General features: G+C 42.5%; 1 protein-coding gene across 2 annotated transcripts in view; it reads right to left on the bottom strand.

Annotated features, from left to right (window-relative positions):
- The window catches only part of MTUS2 (microtubule associated scaffold protein 2), a 197286-nt gene that overhangs the window by 102793 nt on the left and 71579 nt on the right, over nucleotides 1-22914 (bottom strand). The window lies entirely within an intron of this gene.

Genomic DNA, 22914 nt, shown 5'->3' with positions numbered 1-22914 from the left:
AAATCACCACTGGGTTTACAGCATAGCAAGCTGATATCCCAGCCATCCACAGCCTGGATGGCAGTAGGTGTGCATCTACAGCACAAAGCATTACTGGGCTGCCCCAGGGGGCAGATAACCCCATGAGGACCCTTGTCAACTGGCAAGGGTTAGAGCCACGAGCTGGTTACTGTGGAGTGCACCATGGCCATGGCTTAGCCAAGCAATCACAACGGCGGAGACTTGCTGGTTCACGAATGCTATCCTTCCCACAGTCCAGATCAGGTAAGACAGTATGTCACCTATTAATTATATGAACAAGTACTATCAGACTATATTTAACACAAACTCAGCATCTGACAACTGCCACTAGCCTTCAAGATAAAAGTTCTCTTTATTTATCGCTTCCCTTTCTGTAAACATTTAACTGCTTGCACATCAAGCAGTTTTGAAAATACAACAGTCTATATAAGGTCTTTTAAGTATTTATAAAAGGTGTCCTCTAGCAGGACTTAGAAACAATTCAGGATGCCTTGAAACAATTCAGAGTTACAATGTGAAAGAGAGAGAGAAAACAGTCACAATCACGGAGATATCTGATATCTAGCAACAACTACGACAACAGCAATTCTTTAAAAACTGTGTGTAGGTGTATCATCTATGTCATAGTTTTAAATGGGAATGCTCAAAGGTAGCAAACACCTCAGTAAGAAACAAAGCTGAACTGTGAGAGCTCTTGAGTTTGTACAGCCCTTAGCACAATGAGGCTGAACCTGGTTGTGCTCCTTTTCACCACTGCAATATGGGTGCAGGGCAATAATAGATGATTGAATCTTTTTAGAACATCAAGCCCCGGCTTTGGGGAGGTCACTTAAGAACAAAATATCAGCCCTATTATCACACAACACATCCAGCTAACCCAGTTTTCTGTTTTCACTGGTGATCAACAGCAGAGGCTGAGGAAAAAGCACAGAAATAGACCAAAATAGAGTGAAACCTCCCCTCCTCCCATGGCTTGTCCAGCCTCAAAAGCATGGTGGTTTTGGGGCTTCTGAGCCCAAGATGCTTTCTGTGTCCAAAGTAGCCCTCGGTGGCTTTCTCCTCTACAGACTTCTCCAGTCTTTGCTTATGCCCACGTAACCTTTTAGCACCCACCACAGCATTGCCACACTTTAGCCTCTCCTTTTTTTTGCTCCGTACTCACATTTTTGCATTTCTGAAGATCTTGCCACTTCAGTGCACAATCAGCATGCCTCCGACGAGGCAAACACATGCAATCGGGTTCGACAGAAGATTGCTGAAAGTGGAGGCAGGCTGGCAGCCACTGCGCAAGCCCACCCAGGCAGTTCTGCTGCTGGTGCCACCGTGCTCTGCCCTGGCTGTCAGCTGCACGAGCGTGGTGCTGCTTCGCCCACCAACCTGCCCGCTGCTGCCCAGCCCCAGAGTTTGCCCTTCCCCGGCCCTGCTGCCTCCCCACCTTCCTGCGTCCCCCCTTTCAGCAGTGGGTGTATTTTTCTGACATTGAGGTTAGCCCAAATGCCTCAGTTTGGAGCACGTGATTGGGTTGGTTCCTCAGAAAGTAGTAAGCCACCTTTGGAAAACAAATCATTGAGCAGTATCCCAAATGAGTAGCTAAACTGCATCTAGGCATTTCCAAAGATCTCTGCCAAAGTGTACAGTCTGTGCACACATGATGCAGAAGTATTTGATTTATACAGTCAGCTCCTACTTACATTTTGGTCCCCATGCACTGTTTCTTCTCTTCTCCGAGAATAGATGCTTGGCTCCCAGTCAGCTGGAGCGAGTCCAAAGTAAAGACCAAGCCTTAATGACCAGGAAAGCCTTTTGACAGAGAGAAGGTGGGTGGTCTCCCCCGACTTTCTTTTTTCCTTTCTCTTCCTTGGCTCTCTTGGTGTGAAGGCGTATGTGTGTCATGGTGGGGTGCTGAGTGTAAGGGATGAGTCATTTGCTTTCCTCGCTGAGCCCTGTTCCGTGCAGATTTCAGTCACACAGAAGAAAAACAGACCTTTGCATTGGAAATGGCCTGGGAACCAACCAGCCTGAGCAGAACCACACAAATCATCTGGATACACAGAGCCCGTTGCAGAGAAATGTATTTCTTGCAGGTCCCGAGTTCCTTATCGACTTGTACACATCGATGTTCATCAGCAATTGAAAGTTTTATTGTAAGCCTCTGCCTCCAAGAAAAATTGTTTGTAAAGGCAATTGAATTCAGGCTCAGCCTCATGTTCCTTTTTAATACATTTTCCATTTCATTAATTGATTTTCATTTTTCAACAATAACGCATACTATACGTTTGCAAATCGCATGGTTCCCAGATGAACCCGACAGAATCCACTAGCGATTTACTGCTCTTGCCACTAGAGGTCAGCCACTATCCTGACAACATACCGTAAAGCCAGAGTAAAACCCATGGTTACATCCTCTGAGATTACATCTTCTGATAAACCAAATCAAGCCTAAGAGAAGGCTTGAGATCTTAGTTTACCTGAGGTGGAGCTCGGCCTAGGAAGAAACACAGGATCATTTGTTTTCCTGCTGGGTAGTCAAATCCTGTTTTTACTACTTTCTTCTGTCTGTGTATCTGTAGTTCTGTTAAATGAGTTATTGATAACAGTGGGAAAATATTTAGATGAAAATTCAGACTAGCTAGTCTGCATGCCTAGATAATGGGATCAGAAAAGAATAAACCCGGCAAAAATGCTAGAGGGCAAACTGTTTTCAGTGAAGTTGAATTCAGCATTTGATGAAGTGGGAGAGTCCTGCAAGTATGCTGAAAATGGTTCTTTAGTTACAAGGTACACTGTAAATTCATAATTTTGTGATGAAAATAGAAGTAATTTAATGAACTGATATCAGCTGCCTGATATGAACAATAGGGTTAAACGAAAACCCTTTCTGTGGGGAAAAAAACGAAACACATTCATCTGTTCAATATCTCTGATCCACCGATCCAGGAAATTATCAGCCTGACCCAGCTCAGCTGATTTGTGCAGGGCTCCTTCTCTGTGTTCCAGCACGAAATGCTCCTGTGAGAACTGAGATCACAGCGCAGCACAGCACATTGCAGGGAAGGAAAAAGTATGGTGCCGTGGGTCAGTGACTGGCTTTTATTTTTGGAAATCAATACTGTCAAGAAGCCACATGTTTTATTTCGCTGCTGTGCAATCATCAAAGCCTTAGACTAGAACAACAACATGCGTACCGACACCATAAAATACAAATGTGACCTATAATGTAGTTGGTGGGAAGTGCAGCAATGCTTGGAGCGAGGTTGTGATGAGGACGCTGGACCTTTTCTTGCCCCATACATCTGTAACTGCTTCATTGCTGCCCTTGCCCCTGCACAGGTCAGTGCCCAGGCAACATTTCCCTCCACTTGTCCCACATCTCAGGAGGATCTGGGCAAAATGCAGAGAGACCTTCTTCACTCTTAACATCATATTATATCTAAAAGGAGCATTTCCCTATGATCCTGGAAGCAGGAGAGAGAAGAAAAGGAGACAAAAGAGGTGACATCCACTGATTTCCCTCTCTTCAGCCCCTACTGGAATAAGGAAAAAGTGATGGTATAAAAAATCTGCCCTGACAGGAGCCAAGAGTCAGAAGACACGGTCATAATATTGCCTCTATAGGTAATGACATTATGGGACTCCCTACTAACTAGCCCTAAATATGATGCCAACTATTAGGATCAACTGTTTTAAACATTGCAAGTCTATGTCATGATGTACAGGGGCTTTTGGGGACAACGGTTGTCTCACAGTCCAGTAGGAGAAATCCATAAGCCCAAACTCGGCTGCTTCATCATCACTTTGCCATGCGGGAAAACTCATTTTGGCAACTCCACTGGATACATCAATGTCTCCTTCCCTGGGGACGAGGGAGGCACTGAAGGTTGCTTTCTGGTTCTACGCATCAGAAAAATGAAGTTTAACAAAGATGAAACACACAAACAAGTGCAAAACAAAGCACCAGAGCAGCAAACCTCTTCTCATAACAACAGCTTGCACAATTAAGTTTTTAGCAGGGATTACAAATTCACAGACGTTTGCTATTGATATACCCAACTGTAGTCATTCAGAGTGGATGTACACCAAACAGTGCAAGATTCTCCAATAGTATTTATCTTCAGTGGCTTACAAATATCTCTAAACCTGGCTACAGTTGAAGTACCAGTCTCTGAAACCTCCTAACAGTTTGTGGTCTTTTGTGATATTGGACATTCATGTCCAATCTGAATTAGCAAAACATGACCAAGTCAGGGTCCTGAAATGAAATACCCTGAAACCCTGTGACCAGTGGGGGGACCAAAGCACAGATCTAAAAGATGGAAAAAAAGCCAAACTTGTATCCAGTTTTCACATTTGCCACTGACACTTTTGTGAGGACAATTAACTCAGAAAAAATGAGCCTCATTTGCCCTAAAGAACTGGCTATCTGAATTTGAACCAGTGACTCCACAACCTCTTTATAGTCAGCAGAGAAGAAAAGACATCTGCAAAGCCTCTCTTCTAGGAAGACCTGAACCACTTTCAGGAGGTGCCTATTCCTCTTTGCTGATTAGAAAAGAAGCCTGGGGTGAGAACTGCAGACTGAGGAAGTCTAACTTTGAGATATCTAATTAGGGCAGATGAATCCCAAAACTAATCTGCTTGGGCCTTTAATTTCTCATTTGCACAATAATACAATGGGCTATAATAATAAAAATAATTATAATGATGTTATTAATGCAGAGATGACAAAACTTAGCTCTCTATTCAGCTGTAAAATACCATATGATCCAGCAATGCATGAAGTATAATACTTGATTTCATTGTTTTGCTAAGCAACAAGGAAACTAAAAGGCAGTCAAGTGCCAGTAAAAGAGAATAAATACGTGCTGCTGATACGGCTATTTGAAGCTGAGTTGACTAACGCTAAGCACCATTTACCATCAGAAGGCTCTCTTCCAACAGAGGACATGCTTAGCTCTTTAGCACGTGCTTAGATATCCATGCCCAAATAAGTTATTGATTTAAATGGGACTTCTCAGGTACCAGTGCTTACAATTAAGTTTTGCCTTAAGTGCTCTGCTGGATTGTAACCTGAGAATGGGCATTCAAATTACTACACTTCCATGAGAACATAGGATCTGTCGCAGTGGGTCAGATCGATGCTCCAGGTAGGTTTGTGTGCAACTATAATAATGCACAATTTCAGGGTAAGAAGAATTAGGAGAATTGTGCTGTGACAGTACACAAAGAACCCATTTATTCTAGGCGATTTTTGACAATTTTAGCATTGTAGATTTATTAACTTTCATTCATGCATGTCTACTATAGATTCAGAGAAAAAGTCACGTCTTCAGAGGATATTGGCATAACGCAACTTGATGTAAGAAATTTACAGGAACTTACTATCTGTAAAAATAAAAATCTTTCATCAGTTATTCTGTCTGACCAAACAAAGTCTGCTTGTTCCATGTAAGAAAGCTTCTGAAGCAGAAGTTTTAGCAAGCCTTCTAAGTCCCTGATGTTATCAAATGCAATTCGCAAGAGTTGAGCTTTGCCCTAAAGAGACAATCTTCCCTAAATCTAGGATATTTCATGCATTAATTCTTTTAAAGCATGAAGCCATTAGGTGAAATCACAGCATGCGGTTTCATTTAACAAGTCTGTTCTTTTAACTATAAAATATTAAATAACCAAACTGAAGCTATGAAAGTCTCAAAATTGAAGACTATGAAAGTAGGTGCAATGTATGGAACAGGCCACTTGTGACTGACCAGTTTGACTGGTATCTTAACTGGGAGGTATACAGTTGTTGATCAACAGCACCAAATTTTTTACAAAAAAAGGTGTAGAATGAAATGACCAGCCACTTATTTCAATATTTTGGTAAAGCACAATTTACTTTCCACCAATGAGGAAGATATATTGCATTATTAGATTTAAGAGATTAAACTAAATTAATTGGATGTTATGAGATTAAAAAATAAACAAAAAGCATGCATCTGCAATGATCTGATTGATCGAGGGGATCTAATTTTTGAAAGCGGAAATAAGCAATTTCCCTTCTTATAGTAGTCTCACTGAAATGAATACCTATTTTCTGCTCCCAAACTCAGAAATATATAAATAAGTATTGATAAAAAGCAAAGCTTCTAGCTTATCAGAAGAAAGATTCTATATGTAAGATGAAAGTACAACTATCACAACTGTGATTACAGTTACAACACATGCTATTTCATGAGCAAAGAAGAGGATGACTGGTTTTTTTTCTGGATTTCTATTTCTACGAAACGATGGACTAAAGCGGAAAGTTTTCTCATAGCTGGGATATTTATTAAGAGCCCTATCCCATGCAGATCCTCTGGTGCCTAACAGTATGTGAGCTCATACTTTTGCCTTTCTCTCTGTCCAAACACTTACAGGGTAGCTCTCCCTCTACACAGATGTTTACTTTCAGGAAACTTGTAGGGATATAACAGTTCTTAACCCCCTGTCAAATTCCGAGTTCAAAGGAACCAGGAGAACTGCAGACACACACAACTGCCTGAGCTAGGAAGCCAGGCCAACGGGAATGTATGTGGCCTCAGGTATTCCTTCTGTCCTCAGCACCTCTGCCATCTCAGGTGCATGTCCTCTTTCTATCCGCAGAAACAGTAACTGTCTCTCCCCTCTAGCTGCATGGAGAACTCATACAAATGAGAAAAAAAATCATTAAATACACAAAATGAACTATGAACAAGATACTGTTAGCCACACAAAAAATCTGAGCCAACAATTAAGTATTTTGCTTTGTATTTCATTGAGGTTGATGTACTCCAATAAACTATGGATTTTGGTTTTTTACATAGAAGTAATTCAAGGTCATCATTTCTAACTTACATGTGTTCATGATTAAGCACCGATTAAGAATATGATATTAAAAATATAAATTGCTGGAAGGTCCAGGACATCTGGTATGACCCTTTGGGTTTGTATGAGCGCATAGGCTTATGCTTACATTGTACCAAATGCTGCGTAAGTAGCTAATGTTGCAGTATGGGTGTGACATAAGAAAGAAAATTTCAGGTCACTGTATGCTGAATTCATGAATTGCATAACATCTTCTGAAGCACAGGAACCTAAACAAATCTTAAAAAACTGACAGTGAAAGGCACTCATTTTGTGAAAAGAAAAAAAAGTTTCATTTAACAAATTGGGTCAGTTAATAAACAAATTAATGTTTCCAAAAAGGGAGCATTCTCTGCAAAGTGATAATATTAATGATGGTATTCTCACTAGCATGAATATCAGGCAGTATGTACTCAATTTAACCAAAAAAAGTAGCAACCTCCCTATTTTCAGGAAAAAAAGGTTTCACTTTCAGAAAACTGCAACTGAAGTGAGTGTGGTTTATTTTAAAATAAGCACCATTCAAGAAGCACTGTTTAAGGCAGACAACATGTAAACCATGATCAGTGAAAACCCACTACATTAGGAAACCCAACATGATTTAAAAGGTTAGTTGAGGCAAATGATTGACTTTCACTTCTCATGCAATCAGAAATACATTGTTCTGAAAAAATTGCCATCAAATGCATTTGTTGTGAACTAGAATTGAAGAAAGTAGAAACTGTTCCAAACTTGCAGTTTATTATTAGACCTAAAAATGTCTCTGATGAAGCCTGAGACAGACATCTTGACTCAAAAGTCAGAAAGTCCAGCGAGGCAAACAATGAAAGTCCATGTCACATCCCGTTTTAAAACCGAAAGATGACAGAATGACAAACAGAAGAAAAATGAACAGGAGATGCTGCTTTGCAGTTCAGTTCTTACTACATGGCCTTTAACATACCATTTTACTTGAATCCAATTTGCTGAGCAAATGTTTAAGGTCAGAAGGGACCTCTGGTCCACCTAAATTGACCCCAGGCGTGTTACAGATCCTATATACGCCCCCCAGAGACCTCAACATTGAGCCCCAGGACTTGAGGCAGGCATACACATTTCTTCATTCAGACGAATGACTGCTTGCCATAACTGGAGAGCAGGCAACACCATGGTGCCATCAAATGTCTGCAACCATGGCAAGGAGCTGCAATCTGCCTGTAGTTCCCAGGGTCTTTGCCAATTGGATCTGGAGGAAAATCCTCACATCTAATGATCACTTGGACCCTGAGGACTGATCAGTCACCTGAGGCAGGACGGTTGTGCCACTTCAGGTCACCATCCAAGGTGAATTCAGCTGCACTGGCACACACTTCAGAGGAAGGAGTTTGAGGTACATGCCCAGAAAGCACACAACCAGCTGTGCGTTGAAGGCGGTGATGGCTGACAGGGTGCATGGGGGAATCCTTGCTAACTGCTTGACTGCTGCAGGCAATGGGTTAAACCCTTGTGTGTCACAGGGCTAATGCAGAGTGTGGTTAATTGGGGATTACAGCTGGCAATGCAGAAACACCATGGTTTTGTGGTCCACGACGGGAGAGGACTTTACCAGGACAGAAAGTATGCCTGCAGGCCTCCAGTCTAAGCCATCCCCTCCTGCTTCCTCTTTCCCCTACACGTTCCCACTTGTTAACAGGATCCAGAATTTCTCACAGAAGATGGGTTAAAATACTTTACTTGAAGATGCATATATTAAAAAGATACCTTATCTCACGCTAAATTATTCAGGTGTCGGTGAGTTAGTCCCTTCCCCAACCCAGCTATTCTGACATTTTATTTTACCTCTACTAAGCTGTTACATTGCTTTACTTAAACCTAAGCATTGAAAATCGTACCTCCTGTCCAAGTTGAAGATGGCCAGATCCAACAACTATGTCACTTTGCTATCCTTTAGTCTGTAAGATTGATTATAACACCCCTACTCCACGTGTAAGTACATATACACAATATAGAGTAATATCAACCTTCTATTATTAAATCATTCCCTTTAAGCTTTGCAGGGTAAGGCTTGATTCCCAGCTTCTGTGTCACTGAGAAACATCTCAGCTGAAGTCTCCCTAGCATCTCCATGATGTTCCTGAAGTGATCTAAACTAATTCCATGCAAGGTAACTCTGGGAGATTATACCTCTTGGTCAGCAGCCTCAGAAAAGCTGTTCGAGCAAGTAGAGAATGGGAACTGGTTGCAGTTTCTGTGAACTGTCTGAAAAATGTTATGTCTCACAAATTCTTTTTGAAAAAGATGCATGCAGATTCCTCTTCTGAGCATTGTGGTGTGTCTAAACATGCACCCCTGAAAAAATTAAGTCAAAATCTGTTTTTTAATGAAAAAATACCAGTAATTAAATATCAGGACCGATCGAGACTCATTTTTGCGTAAATACAAACTGATAAGGAACGCGATTCAGCAAAATTGAAGAACGGCTGACGCTTTCCTAGCTCTCCCAGAGATTTTCCTGAAGTTTATTTTTACAAAGGTAGATCACCAACATAAATACGATTGAGCTCAGCTTCTTCTACCTAAGCTGTGCTCACACATTTGAATTATTTCTACAACTACTGCTACTTCACAGTTTTTAGCTGCCCTCTCTTGTCTCTCCTTCCTTCTACCTGAGTCCTGCCACACAGTACTCTCTGTCCTCTCTCCCAAGGTTTTTTAATGAATGTCTCTCTCTGATAGTCAATTTTGTAAATGATCCTGCCTTGACAGGTAGGTCCTTCATGTGAAAATTCTTGGACTAAAACACAATATTTCTTATCTTCTTAAAGCCTTAAATTTCATTTTCCTCTTTTAGCCAGTGAAATCAATGCTTGGAACTCCCTTTAATCCTATGAATGCCTGTCTATACCTATAGTGTCATCTCCTGCTACATTTCCTCGCGCTCCCCTTGGCCTAGCAGGTACCACTTTGTTTCTTCTTCACACTCAGGTGGATATGCCTCATGTTTGCCTCTGGTCCTGCAACAATTCCCTGAGTCATAAGCATCAGAACTCCCTCATCCTTCTTTCCAAAAGCAGCAGAGACTACAGCTGTGAAAAGCTGCAACCCAGCCACAGAGACAACATCTCTAGAAGCTATTTGCTGGGCCTGCAGCTCTGCAATATGAGATCTTAAGCAAAGGCAGGTTCTGGTTTTTGTTCAAGTTACAATAACGACCTGCATATTCTTAATGCAACTTTACGAGATAAAAAAGTCTCACCATAAAGTGCCATTGTCTTGGCACATCCTTCCTTTGCTTTTCCTTCTCTCCTCCTCCCCTGCCTTGTCACTTGTTAGCTCTTGTGCATGCAGGGACTGCAGGGCACCATGTGGAGGCGGCAGCTACAGGCACCATACACAACCTCTTTTGAGGCTCCCAGCAGCCCATTTGCCTCTCCTTAAGTCCAGTGTCCCTCGTGTCTCCCATAGCTATGCTATTGGCCCTGCTGTTCCAGATCAACACATGATGCTCAAGACAGCGCATCCAAAATACCTGGGATTAAATCCTATGTTGGAAAATTCAACATCGTCTTCTGTAGGAACAGGGAGTCACTCTGTCACAGCCTTTGGGTCCTTATGGACTTAATTACACATGTTTTTTACTTGTATATATTAGCTTAGTTTGATATCTCTGAAGTCAGGACAATTCTCTTCCTATCTTTTAAAAAAAATACCTTAGCAAAAATAACTCTCCCTTCAAAAGAACTATATTTTCAAAGAATTTTACAGATGACCTTTGAGAGTCCTCTTTGGCATTGAAAGATGGCCTCCCAAAATCCAAGAACAATGCAAACCATACATTGCACAGTCACTATTTTATCTTTACCTTATATTTTACTCCCTTTGTTTTCCTCCATTGCTCAAAACAAATCTCACAGCTAAGACTTTTGTCGTTACCTGTTTCCCACTTCTGGCATGTACAGTATCTAATTTGTTTGTTGGTTTGAATAATTTACACATCTGCACAGCCAAGATCTAAGAGTGAGGTGTTTATGTAAGGTCGCAGGTGGGAAAGAAGATGAGACATCCTCTTTGATCCAACAACCTTTGTGTCTAGTGACTCATTGCCACGACTCTTTCGCTCTTGTTTGATTTCTTAAATTGTGTGCAAGGTTCAAAGTGGTGACAATCTTTCCAGAGCAGAGAGTCAGGAGCTCACAGGCTTCAAAACTGTAAATATCTGTGTAGACATCATCAATATTTAACAACCTAAAACCTCAGAACAAGCAGGTTTCAGACAAAAGCTAATGTTGTGACAACGGAGAAACAAAGGAAGCAAATCTTCTCTGGAGTTACTACCAGCACTCCTGAACCCAGCACTTGTTCCCTGCCACAGCACTGCAGTGTTACTCAAACAGTAGAAGGGGAACATAAAACTATCATCCATTTATTTTTCAAGGAGGCTGGAAAGCTCAGAGGAAAGACAAGGCAAGAGCAAGACTTCCAAAAGGGTCTTGGGACCCTATGAGCTCATCTGAGTCACCATCTGACAGTGTGCCCTTGCACTGACTCGGCCCCATGGTTCCCCCAACTGTAGGCTGTGGGGTTGTATGTGCACGTGAACAGGCAAATACAACACATTTCTGCAAAAAATGGTGCAACAGCTGCTTAGACAACCCCCCCAAAATCCCATTGTGTCTCCTGACCCCTGGGGTTGAAGTGCAAGGTTGCAGGCTTAAATGCACCCACCTTTTCCCATTGTCTGGTACATCTTGCTGGAGTGGCGGATGCCAGGGGAGGAGGAGGTGGCCGAGGGCCCTGCTGCGATGCCGGTGGCGTGGTGCCCGGAGAACACCGCCACTGCTGCAGTGCCACCACAGCCTGCCCTGTAGCTGCAAGCCCGTGCAATCTTCTGCTTCTTGCAGGGATGTTTGCACTCCCCAGCTACTTGCAGGGCATGGGGAGGGAGGCTATGGCAGGATATATGCCGCTTCTGGAGGGTAGCATGCTGCCGGCTGCTCAAGCTGGACTTTCAGCATTTCCCTGCCTATGTTTTCCTTCCTGTCCTCCTGGGTATGCCCCAGGGAGCCATCTCTGTGACGGCACTGACTGTCCCACTGCTGCTGCCCATGATACTAGTGGTGCACGTCCCTTGGCCCCGGTAAGTACCCCTGCATTTTTCCCTTGGCCCAACTGAAGGACTCAGCTGTGGCACCTGTGCTCACAGTGAGCAATGCCAGTGAACTCCATGAGTGGAGAAAAGAAGCATGGGAAGCAGCGCAGGGAGGGCACCATGAACAAATTCACAATTTGCTGCGGGCTCTGTCGAAGTAAGATTGCTGCCTTGCACTTATCAATATGCTGATAGGTTGGATTGACCTTCACAGTGCAATAATAATTCTCCAGAAAGTGATAAAACCTTCAGATATTGCATTTGATTTATACCAGCACTGTACTCCTCAGTGTGCCTGCTATACATGTTTGTAATTAAAGCATGGGTGTTATTAGGAAGGTGATCTGTCTACGAAAAAGCATTTTAAAAAGAGACAATAAAGAATACGCAGCCAAATAAGTATATTTATCTATAAGTAAAGTCCTTGGAATTAAAATGAGGCTCAAGTCATAATTCTTCATCAAGCCAGGCACCAGTCCAATGAGCACAGGGAAGGCATGCGGTCCCAAAGTGAGGTGTATTCCTCTTGAGGATACATCATCAAAAATTTGACTGCACTCTACTCCTAAAAGTAGAAGACAATGATTCATCTTCTACCAGGGAAAGTAGCCTAAGGCTTAGAAAGGGTGGGTTTTGTTCGATTAGTCTAGAATGGGCTAAAAAGTCATTGCTTTGATGAGTGAGTGAACCAGAGCTGACTCCGGGCTGGCCAGATACTCACACCTCAAAGGTAAAACTCCACCTTTCAGCAGGCTCATTTCAAACAGCACTTAGGATCAAGGCACACGCAGTGCAAAACTTGTCTGTGGAAACAGAGTGCTGGGGACAATAAATAGCCGCCAGGCCTGCACCATGGCTGGGGAGAGGACCTGAGCTGGCAAGGGCGATGGTGAGCAGGGAGGAAAGGGCTCCTTGTCCCTCCTGCTCCCTCCAGCCAGGTTCAACAAGGCTCCTCCCTGGCTCTCTGCCTACTCTGGCCCACTTCCACTGTCTGTGTCTCCCCTGCAGCTGGTCCTGGCCCTTGGGGCAGCAAAACTCTATTGCTGATGCCGCTGCAATACCTCGAGGTCGCTCTTTCCCCAAAGCTTTCCTGCCTTAGGTAGGACAAATGGAACCCTGCCCAAATCTCGTGACCAGATGGTACTACACGATGCAAATAAAACCTCCCAGCTGGGAGGTTAAACGCTCAACCCTCACATCCTCCTAGGGCTTTCCTTCAAAGGCAGCACTGCTCCGAGGCTGACCAGTGCTGCTGGCCCCCTGGGACCAGGTCATTACTGTTCACAACTTGCAATGAAATCCGAGAGCAGCCTTCCTTCACGGGGGCTCAGTCCTAGTTTTCTTTAGGAAACTTTTACAACCACAGGTATAACACGATCTACAATTGCATTAGAATAAAATAGAATCTAAATGTTCCAGAATTACACAGGGCATTATTTTTCCTTACAGCGCAGCTTTTATCTGAAGTTCCTCCTCCTCCTGGGCTACTGAGCACAGTTATTAACATGGCAATCGCTGAGGACTCTCACATCCCATGCTACAGCACTTCTTCAGCCTCTGTATGACTAGTCAAGTACTCAAGCATGAAGAAAACCTATACTAGTACATGGCCTCATCTTTTTCTGGCTTAGGCTATACAGAGAATAAACAACTCTTTCACTGACCATGACACACCATTCGTTTAGCCTTTCCTGCTGCCCCTGCATTATTACCAAAAAAATGTAAGCACCGTTTACAATCTTAGAAAACATCAACATATAACCACATCATGACGTCCTCCTCAGTCACTTTCCTAGGAGAACTACATTTAAATGAGTTGATTTTAACTCCTTTGGTAAACTGTGAAAGACCTCAGAAATTTTATTTACGTTCAAACACTTAAGGAAAAAACATCACAGCCCTTGCAGAGGTGGAAAGCAAAATTAAACAGAAGTTCATAACATATTCACTGGGCACATATGAACCACATGGGTCTTGTACACTTTTAAATATATTTGTTAAAATAATAGATAAATAATGAACTCTGCATCTACACAAAAATATGGACTCGATGAGGTAGAATGATCTGGGTATAAGGCAGAAGGGAGCATTTTACAGAGTAAAATAAATGATTTCCAAAAGAAGGTTTTTTTTAAATAGAGAATTTTTGGCAATACCACTGCTGTTGGATGCTCCCATATACACCATGCAGTCTGTGACCAGTAACACAGCTTTAGCCAGCACTACTAGCCAAGGATGTGAGTGGCTTCTGGATTTTTATCGGTCTTGTCATAATTTAAAGTAAATCTGTAGGACTGAGTAAGGTAAATTAAAAAACGGTGAAAATACAGCATATTACTGAAGTGGAACACTGACACTGAATTTAAATTGCGTCCAAAATGTCTCATCAAGTAATAGGCAATTCATCATATCAAAATTCCCTCAACTGAAAATATTAGTAATTAGGCAAAGGCTGTTAGCACACCATAGCAGAAAGGATATTGGTTTCATAAATACCAGCTCTGCTTATGCTAACAATAATGCCAGTAGCTATATTTAGTACTGCTTCTGACATGTATTTAAATTTCAGAGCATGCTATACAGGGAGAAGTTGGCTCATTTCAGTCAGAGGTCATCCTCAATAATAAATCTTTCCAATTATGGTGCATTTAAGTTGTCCTCAAATGGTGTACCTCAGGCCTACTGAGATTCCATCAATTGATATTTAAGGTACTATCATGTCTTATTTTTCAGTTATTATCTCTTTAAGCTTAAATGAATCATAGGTAGAAGAAATTTTGGTTAGGACACCACCGGCTTTGGGTAATTTCCACCCAGAAGCAGGACCTGCGGTGCCTCTCCTGAGCTGTCACAGGCTCACGCAGCAGACAGTGAGTGGCCGGAGAAAGCAAGAAGTAAATGTGTTTGTGTTGGGTTTGTGTGGCGGGGGTTTGTGTGGTGGCAGAGGGGCTACAGGGGTGGCTCCTGTGAGAAGATGCTAGAAGCTTCCGCGGCTCCAACTCGGACCCACCTCTGGCCAAGGCCGAGCCCATCAGCGATGGCGGTAGCGCCTCTGCAATAGCATATTTAAGAAGGGGAAAAAGACTGAAAAACTGGCAGTGGAGAGAAGAGTGGGATGTGAAAGAAACAGCCATGCACACACCAAGGTCAGTGAAGAGGGAGAGGGAGGAGGTGCGCCGGAGCAGATTCCCCTGCAGCCCGAGGTGAGACGGCAGGCTGTCCCCCTGCAGCCCATGGAGGTTAACGGCGGAGCAGAGATTCCCCTGCAGCCTGTGGAGGACCCCACGCTGGAGCAGGTGGCTGGGCCCAGAAAAGGCCGTGACTCTGTGGGAGAGCCCACGCTGGAGCGGTTCACGGAGGACTGCAGTGCATGGAAAGGACTTGTGTTGGACAAACTCATGGAGGGCTGACCCACGTGAGAGGGACCCCACGCTGGAGCGGGGAAGAGTGTGAGGAGTCCTCCCCCTGAGGAGGAAGGAGCAGCAGAGACAATGTGTGATGAACTGACTGCAACCCCCATTCCCCGTCCCCCTGCGCTGCTGGAGGGGAGGAGGTAGAGGAAGCTGAGCCCAGGAAGAAGGGGGGGGGGGGGGGGGGAAGCTGTGGTTTTAAGATATGGTTCTATTTCTCATGATCCTACTCTGATTTGATTGGTAAGAAATTAAATTGATTTCTTTTTCCCCAAGTCGAGTCTGTTTTGCCTGTGACCATAATTGGTGAGTGATCCCTCCCTGTCCTGGTCTCAACTCATGAGCCTTTTCGTTGTATTTTCTCCTCTCCATCCCACCAGGGGGGCAGGAGTGAGCGAGTGGCTGCCTGGTGCTTTGTTGCCAGCTGGGCCTAAACCATGACAGTATTCCAGAAAAAATACAATGGAAATGCTACTTTCTGAGACAGTGGAGGCTGTATTGCAAGGGGGTAGGCAGACACCCACAGGGTAAATCACTGCAGCTCCACTGCAGTCTTTGATGGGATGGCACCAGTGGAAGGTCTGGCCCCATATCATTGCAGACAAGAAAATGCCGAAATCCAGAACACGCTCTTTCTCCAGCATTTGTCCTTAAATGTCACCCTGCCAAAATAAGTCCTGCAATTCCATCTTCAAACATTTTTAACTTCCATTTTGTACTTCTTTGTGCAACCTTACAGGCGGAGCTGAAAGCAATAATCTGAAGTGACACCTATGCTGCTCACAATTTTATCCACTTCACTTCTGGTTTTCACTTCATGAAGAAACCCCCAGACAAAATAGCTCTCATGGAGAATAAAGCTGTCCCCAAGATGAAAAAAAAGTCACTGAACTGTAAGGATGGGTTAAAAACCAAACATAGCTTTTTATAAAGGAGCCAAAGAGGTGTGCGACTTAAGAAAGTCTTCAGGTGTGATTTGACCAATATTGCACTCCCAAACCTCAACATAACTGTATTTGCTTTTTTGTCTCCACTAATATACAGTAGAACAAGGCTCTTTTCTTTTCCAGCTGTTTCTCAGGCTTTCTTACGTTGTCATTTACCAGTACTGTAGGTGAGGCAGCTGTTCTAAACTCACTTTCTGCTCCTTTCTAATCCAGCTATGGATATGGTTTTGCATCTGTGTCAGTGTTAGCACAGTGTCAAATGTTCAAACATTTTCAACCCCCACAGAGCAGCAATCCAACCTCCACAAATCCAACAGGCATTGAAAATATACAAAAAAAGTTATGGTTACATCACCCTTGATGTGCCCTGAGGACACTGGCAACATCCACTTCATCAATCTAAATTTTCTAAAGAGAGCTCCCCCTACCCCCGACAAGGACTTGTCTTTAGGGGCCTGGACAGTGTATACACTTAACAGAATACAAAATGAAAACCCCAATGGTTATGTACTTCTGTTCATCACAAAACACCCTATATGGAAACAGGGAAAAAAAATCAACAATCAGTTTGGATTATCATAATTTAATGTAACTTTTCCTACTACTGCCTTTCTTGGTGATGAGCCAACCCCCTCAACTTGTCAATCTTAACATCAGAAGCAAAATTCTTGCAGACCAAAATACAGCACCATGTCAGAGACCCCTAAACCCAAAATCTGTCAACGTCATCAGCATGATGCAGCCCCATTCAGTAACTGCTTCCCACACCACAAACATCACTGTCTGGGCATCCTACAGACCTGGATTTGCTACCTTCTACCCAATGCACTGGATACCAAAAATGAGCTGCTCTACACCAGAACAAGGACGCTTCAGATAATCAACAGAAGACAGAAATACCCAGTTGTCAGTGGGAAATTTGTTTTCACAGTATAGCCACTCCATCTCTGACTTCTCAGCCCTTGGCCCCCCGAAAGTCTTAAAAATATCTTCAAAAGCCAAGTCTGGGAACTGAAATTCATAACTCAAGTGGACACTTAAAATTATGGACTCAGATGGGAAGGTGGCTTTATGGCACATGACAATTTTTCTCACTCCCAGCTAGACCCTTGCTATTTCACAGCTGGTTATTACTTTTCTTCCTTTGTCCTAGAAGAACTAATGCCTTTTTCACCTCTGCCTTTTCTAATATCCACCTCTAATCCTCAAGTACCAGGGCCTTTTTTCTTTTAAATCATCTAACTATTAACATAACCAACTTAAGCTCAAAGTAGTTTAAATATAGTTTAAACATTATGACATCTATATCAGACCTGAGGAAGACCTCGTGTGTCTGAAACCTTGCTTATTTTTTTCCCAATTCTATCAGATAGTCTAATAAATAATATTACCTTTCCCTGTAAATATTTTGCCTTTTTACATCCTCATACCACCCTGGCTATAAGAACACAGCTATACAAATATTTCAGCCTACAAAAACACCAAGTCATATGTTTCCAAAACAATATTCACTTCGATTTTAAGAAACCCCAGTGCTTTTTAGCATCTGCATTTACAAAGCATAGAATCATGCAAATGAGAATGATTTTAGATCTGCTCGCCTCTGGTAAAGCCTAGAGAATACATGCTATGACTGTTTAAAGTTGAGAACCTATAAAACCTCTGTGCAGGCAGTGCTAACTCTTCAAAGATGGATTTGTTTTACAGTAGTCTACTTATCTGAAGCAAAACATGCAATTCTCAGGTGAAGTTAAAGATGAGCACTTTGTTTCCATGCAAACACTAGGAAAGTCTTACAGGGGACAGGACTACAAGGTCTGAGACTATCCAAGTCTGTCCTTGCCTCCCCAGTCCGAGCTGTGACCTGCCACGTGTCACTCCCCTTTCAGTTTCATCTTGGGGGGATTTCACACTCCTAACATGGGACCTCTGTTTGGAGGTGCTGTGTATAAGCATTTCAGCAACAACTCTGACCCTGGACACACTTCATATGTTTCAGAAAATAATGTGGCTGGTCACTTCTTAAACTCCAGCAGTTTAACCTGCCCAGTGCAGGGCTACCACACTCCCTAGGGTTGCAGTCAGTGCTCTCCCAGTGCATCGCCACAAAACACCCATGAGCCAGCTGAGAAGCAGCAGCTGTCGGAAAATACCTGTGGAGGAGTCCAATGCACGCTCCCGGCTTGCTGGGACAGGTCCTCGTGACCATCAGCTTGGTGTCCCACATCCTTTCATGGGTCCTGGCACCTGCACAGTTCTTCATCCTCCCCTGAAATCTACAGCGGTTATTTTTACTGTTATGCTACTCTCATCATGGCTAGGGTCTCAGCACGTCCTGCACAGGCACAGCTGGATGGAGCAGGTGCAAGCAGCTTGGGTGCAAGCGTCTCCCAAAAAACTCGTGCTCTTTCATGATATAACTGGGATGACGTAGCTGGAGGATATTTCCGGGATTTTCCTTTTCGCCTTTAAATTGCATTTCTTGCCTCAGCCTGCCAGACCTCTGACTGAATAGCATTTGATAGCTTTCAGGACACAATGTGAGAACTTGTCATTTCCCAAGTTTCGAGAGCAGAGAAGGGGAGGGAGAGGGGGCTGCCTGCGGAGCCCTGAGGAGCACTGAGGACATGGGGAAGCGCCAGCAGTTGCTGACACCAGGTAGTAACATTGGTATAAAACTGAGCAACGTAGCTAAGGCAGTAAATAAATAAATAACGTAATTTTTCTTTCTGGGTTGAATCAGAAAGATGTTCGAGATCGGAAGGTAGATTCTTACTCCATCATTTTTCATGCTGCGCCTGTATCATCTTTCACACCAAGTGAAAATAGATAATGGAGAATGAATATGGTTTTACAAAATGATGCTGGCAGAGGCATTGCAGCCTATGAGCCCAATAATTAACTGTTGCTCATTTTGTCGAAGATAATGTTATTTTCTGTCTTAGCTTTGACAATTATTTTTCCTCACTGTAACACAATTCTTTCTATTTACTGTCTTTGCAACCTTGTGTGAGAAGACTCCATTTACACTGGTTTTCCTGTATGTCTAAATACGCTGGTCATTTTGTGAAAAATTATTAAATCTCCCTTAACAAACCACAGTGATTGAACAGATTTGTCTGCTTTCCTGTGGCACTGTGCACACTGGGTGTGTTCAGGGGAGGTCCATGCTAGTGGCTGCCTCAGGGGATTCTCTCAAGAATATATAATTTTAATTAAACATTCTTCTCACATAAGCAATGCAATTAGAAAAAAATACACAATTAATTCTGATATAGGTGCATTGCTGAGAAAGCCTCATTTAGCTTTCTGAATTTAATATAATTCAAGAAAATACCACAATTTAACCGCAGCAAGCCCCTAGCTCTGGCCCTTCAATATTTAAAGAGCAAATTCAGCCTTCTCAGTCTCCCAGGCTCTGAAAACCTCTTGAAAACTCACCATCCAGGACTAGTTGTGTTATGTGGGCATAGGTCTGGCATGCCACAATATTATTCAGAAATCTTTCCACCTCACATAGCTACTCTTGTACGTTTTATATGTAGGACTTAAAAGGACTGTTTGTTATCTCGCCACTATTCTTCCAGTTATCCTTTCAATTTTTTGCAGTTTTGCTAAAAAAACCCAAAACCCCAACACTGTAGCAATCTGTAGATGCCTGCAGTGAGGTCACTCATGCTCACCTGCAGCAGCCATGAACATCAAATTAATGTCACAGACATTTTGAAACCTAGGAAGCACAAGACTTATTCAAGCCACATATATTGGCAATGCTTACCGACGTAGGTACCAGTTGTCAGAGCAGCGCAGGGTCTGTCCCACTGGACAGATCTGCTCTAAGATTTTAAAGCATTTACTTAATTATCAACTCCAAATGAATCACTTCTTGCAACTAAGCATACATGGACTACTGAATCCAAAGCCATGAACAAGAGAGGAAGTAATTGCCTAGCTCCTCAGATTGCCATCGATTCAACCATTCACTTATTTTTCAGCCAAATGCAATGCTTACAAAGCGGAGGAAAAAAAATGTACACTAGGTTGAATAAAATTCTCTGAAATTTAAATATGTTTCAGTCCATCAGAAAATAGTATTTCACTTTTTCAGGCTTTTGATCACTTACAGTGAAATCCAATGTAGGACCCATTATACCATTATGCTTTTAAAAAATATTACCTGCTTAACTAAATCAAAACAGCACAATCATTTTGAGTCTATTTTACTAAGGCTTCCAGAAAATAAAGACAATTTATTTTTAATATAAATAAATCCTATCAGCTATGTCCATGGCTCGGATAAACTATTCAAGATCCTTCTTTCCTAATCATCTTTCCTGAAATAATCTTTCAGCTGGTGGCTTGTGATATGATTCAGGGGAAGAATGTCAGTGGCAATTTCGTAGACGCGTGATGACGGAGCAGAAGGTAAGACTGAAAGATTACACTGTCGCAGAGCACTGTTGTTATGCAGAAGTTAATAAAGTGCGTCTGCCATCACTTAATATCAGTAAGAGTCTGTGGATATTACTAGAGATTTTGAGCCACTTACTGTTCAATAAACTTCATAAAAGCACTCTGATTTTCACAGCACGATCTATAGTCCAGAACAGAATTTGGAGATTATATGTTGTCCTGATGGATTTTTGAAATAGAAGTCACTGGTTTTGTGTTGGCACACGGTATTTGCTTTACATCAGGTTAACGTGAGAAGCGGTCAGGGAGCATTAGAAATACAGCAAACACAGATCATGCACTCACGCATTCCCCGAGGATGCACACAGCCAGGTTGCAAGCTGGGAGGATGCACGTAAAGCTAGTGAGGGCACACAAACAAGACACGATGCCAGCTATGCAGATGGATGGATCACAGAAATATCCCACGCTGCAGGATATGCCCAACCACAAAAAAAGTGGCAAGTGGTACCAACGAGCATGTACACTCCTCAGCTCTGAAAGAAACAAATCGTTGCCGCTGGTATGAAAGGAAGATGTCAGGAGTCATTATGAAACTTAAGAAAAATCTGGAGTTCTGTGAATCTCTGCCAAATCAGAGTGACAGAGACTGTTCCTTTGGATGCTGATGTCCCAGGCCACCCAGAGCAGCTCTTTCCAAAGTTGTGCAGGAGTTCATTTTTTGCATACCTTCAGTGAATATATTTGTGACGGTGACATGGCCTTCCAGACCAGCGTTCAATCAAACCCACAGCAGAGGGTTAATCGTGCATTGAACAGGATTTGAGTGCCTACACAGAATTAACCTTACAGATGCCTTTGAGTCTCTGGTTTCCACCTCCAACAACACTTAGCTCTGTTCCCCTTTTCCCTGCGCCTGTGACTTTTTCCCTCCATGATTTTTTCTGATTCCTGGTTCTTCTGTTTGTAAGGAAGGTGGTTATTTCTATCACCTAGAGAGGTGATATGGGAGACATGTATGAAACCTTTTATAAATTACAAACTGCTGATATTTAAGAAGTCAGTCTTGTTTTTGATGGATGTTGTGTTTTTGTTTCTTTCGTCTCTCAAGCTGATGAGATGAAACTCAGTTTTCATAAAAAGCCATGGGATCTAAAATAATTACAATTTTTACTAGTTCTCCTTTGAATTTAAACCAGAACTTTGTGTCTCTTTGGTCTGATCCTTGCATTTCCAAAATGCCACAGTCATTTTGCTACTGTGATTCCCAGTGACTTGTAGACGGGTCATACTGCTAACATGCAAAGTATTACATTGAGGAATTACCAAAAGTCACATTTCTGCATCTCTTGAGACTGTGAAAAATATTCAGTTTGGGGTCTGTGGTTGAGAAACTATAAACCTGCTTGATTTTCAAAACAGTTACTGAAAACTCTAACAAATATACAATAGATCACAGGCAAAATTCTCTAGATTTTTATTGTTCGCTCCCCAACAGGCTACGAGTCATAATTTCCAAAGACAATATGCACATCTCTAAGGGATGACATCAATTCTTCTGAAGGAAAATCCATGAGTGTCCACTGAGTTATGAAAATATATTGAGCAACCAAGATGTAGCCCTGCAAATTATCAAGGGTAAATAGGTACAGAGGTCACTTCTGTAGTTTCTCTTTAATCGTTACTCCCAATTGCATGAAAGCCTTACTCTAGATTCCCACAATGTCCACTGTGAACCATTCAAACACCGCAAAAGAAATGTGTTTACATAAATAATTATACTTTGAAAAATTAATGCCATTTTAAAGATGGAAATCTTAACCAGCAAACAAGCCGCTGAAGTCAAAATTGTTGTTTCCACAGCAACCTGAGCTACTTTTTAATTCCATACCACTGAGGGAGGGGAGTCCTTCTGGAAGAAGGATGCAGCAACACAGAGACTGAAAGCCTCTCATCAGGGAGATCAGAGCTGTGCCCTGTGCTTGAGCCCTCAACACATTGGCATAGATTACAAGCTCTGTGACATATAGACATGTAAAAATTAGAAGCTTCACATAAATATTATGGCACACTAAATAATTAAAGATGAGAGATTTAATTTATCATGGGTTTTTTGCCCGTTCCCTTCCATTCT

The sequence above is a fragment of the Gymnogyps californianus genome, chromosome 1 (assembly GCF_018139145.2).
Source record: "Gymnogyps californianus isolate 813 chromosome 1, ASM1813914v2, whole genome shotgun sequence".
Taxonomy (NCBI): domain Eukaryota; kingdom Metazoa; phylum Chordata; class Aves; order Accipitriformes; family Cathartidae; genus Gymnogyps; species Gymnogyps californianus.
This window is presented reverse-complemented; position numbering and strand designations above follow the sequence as displayed.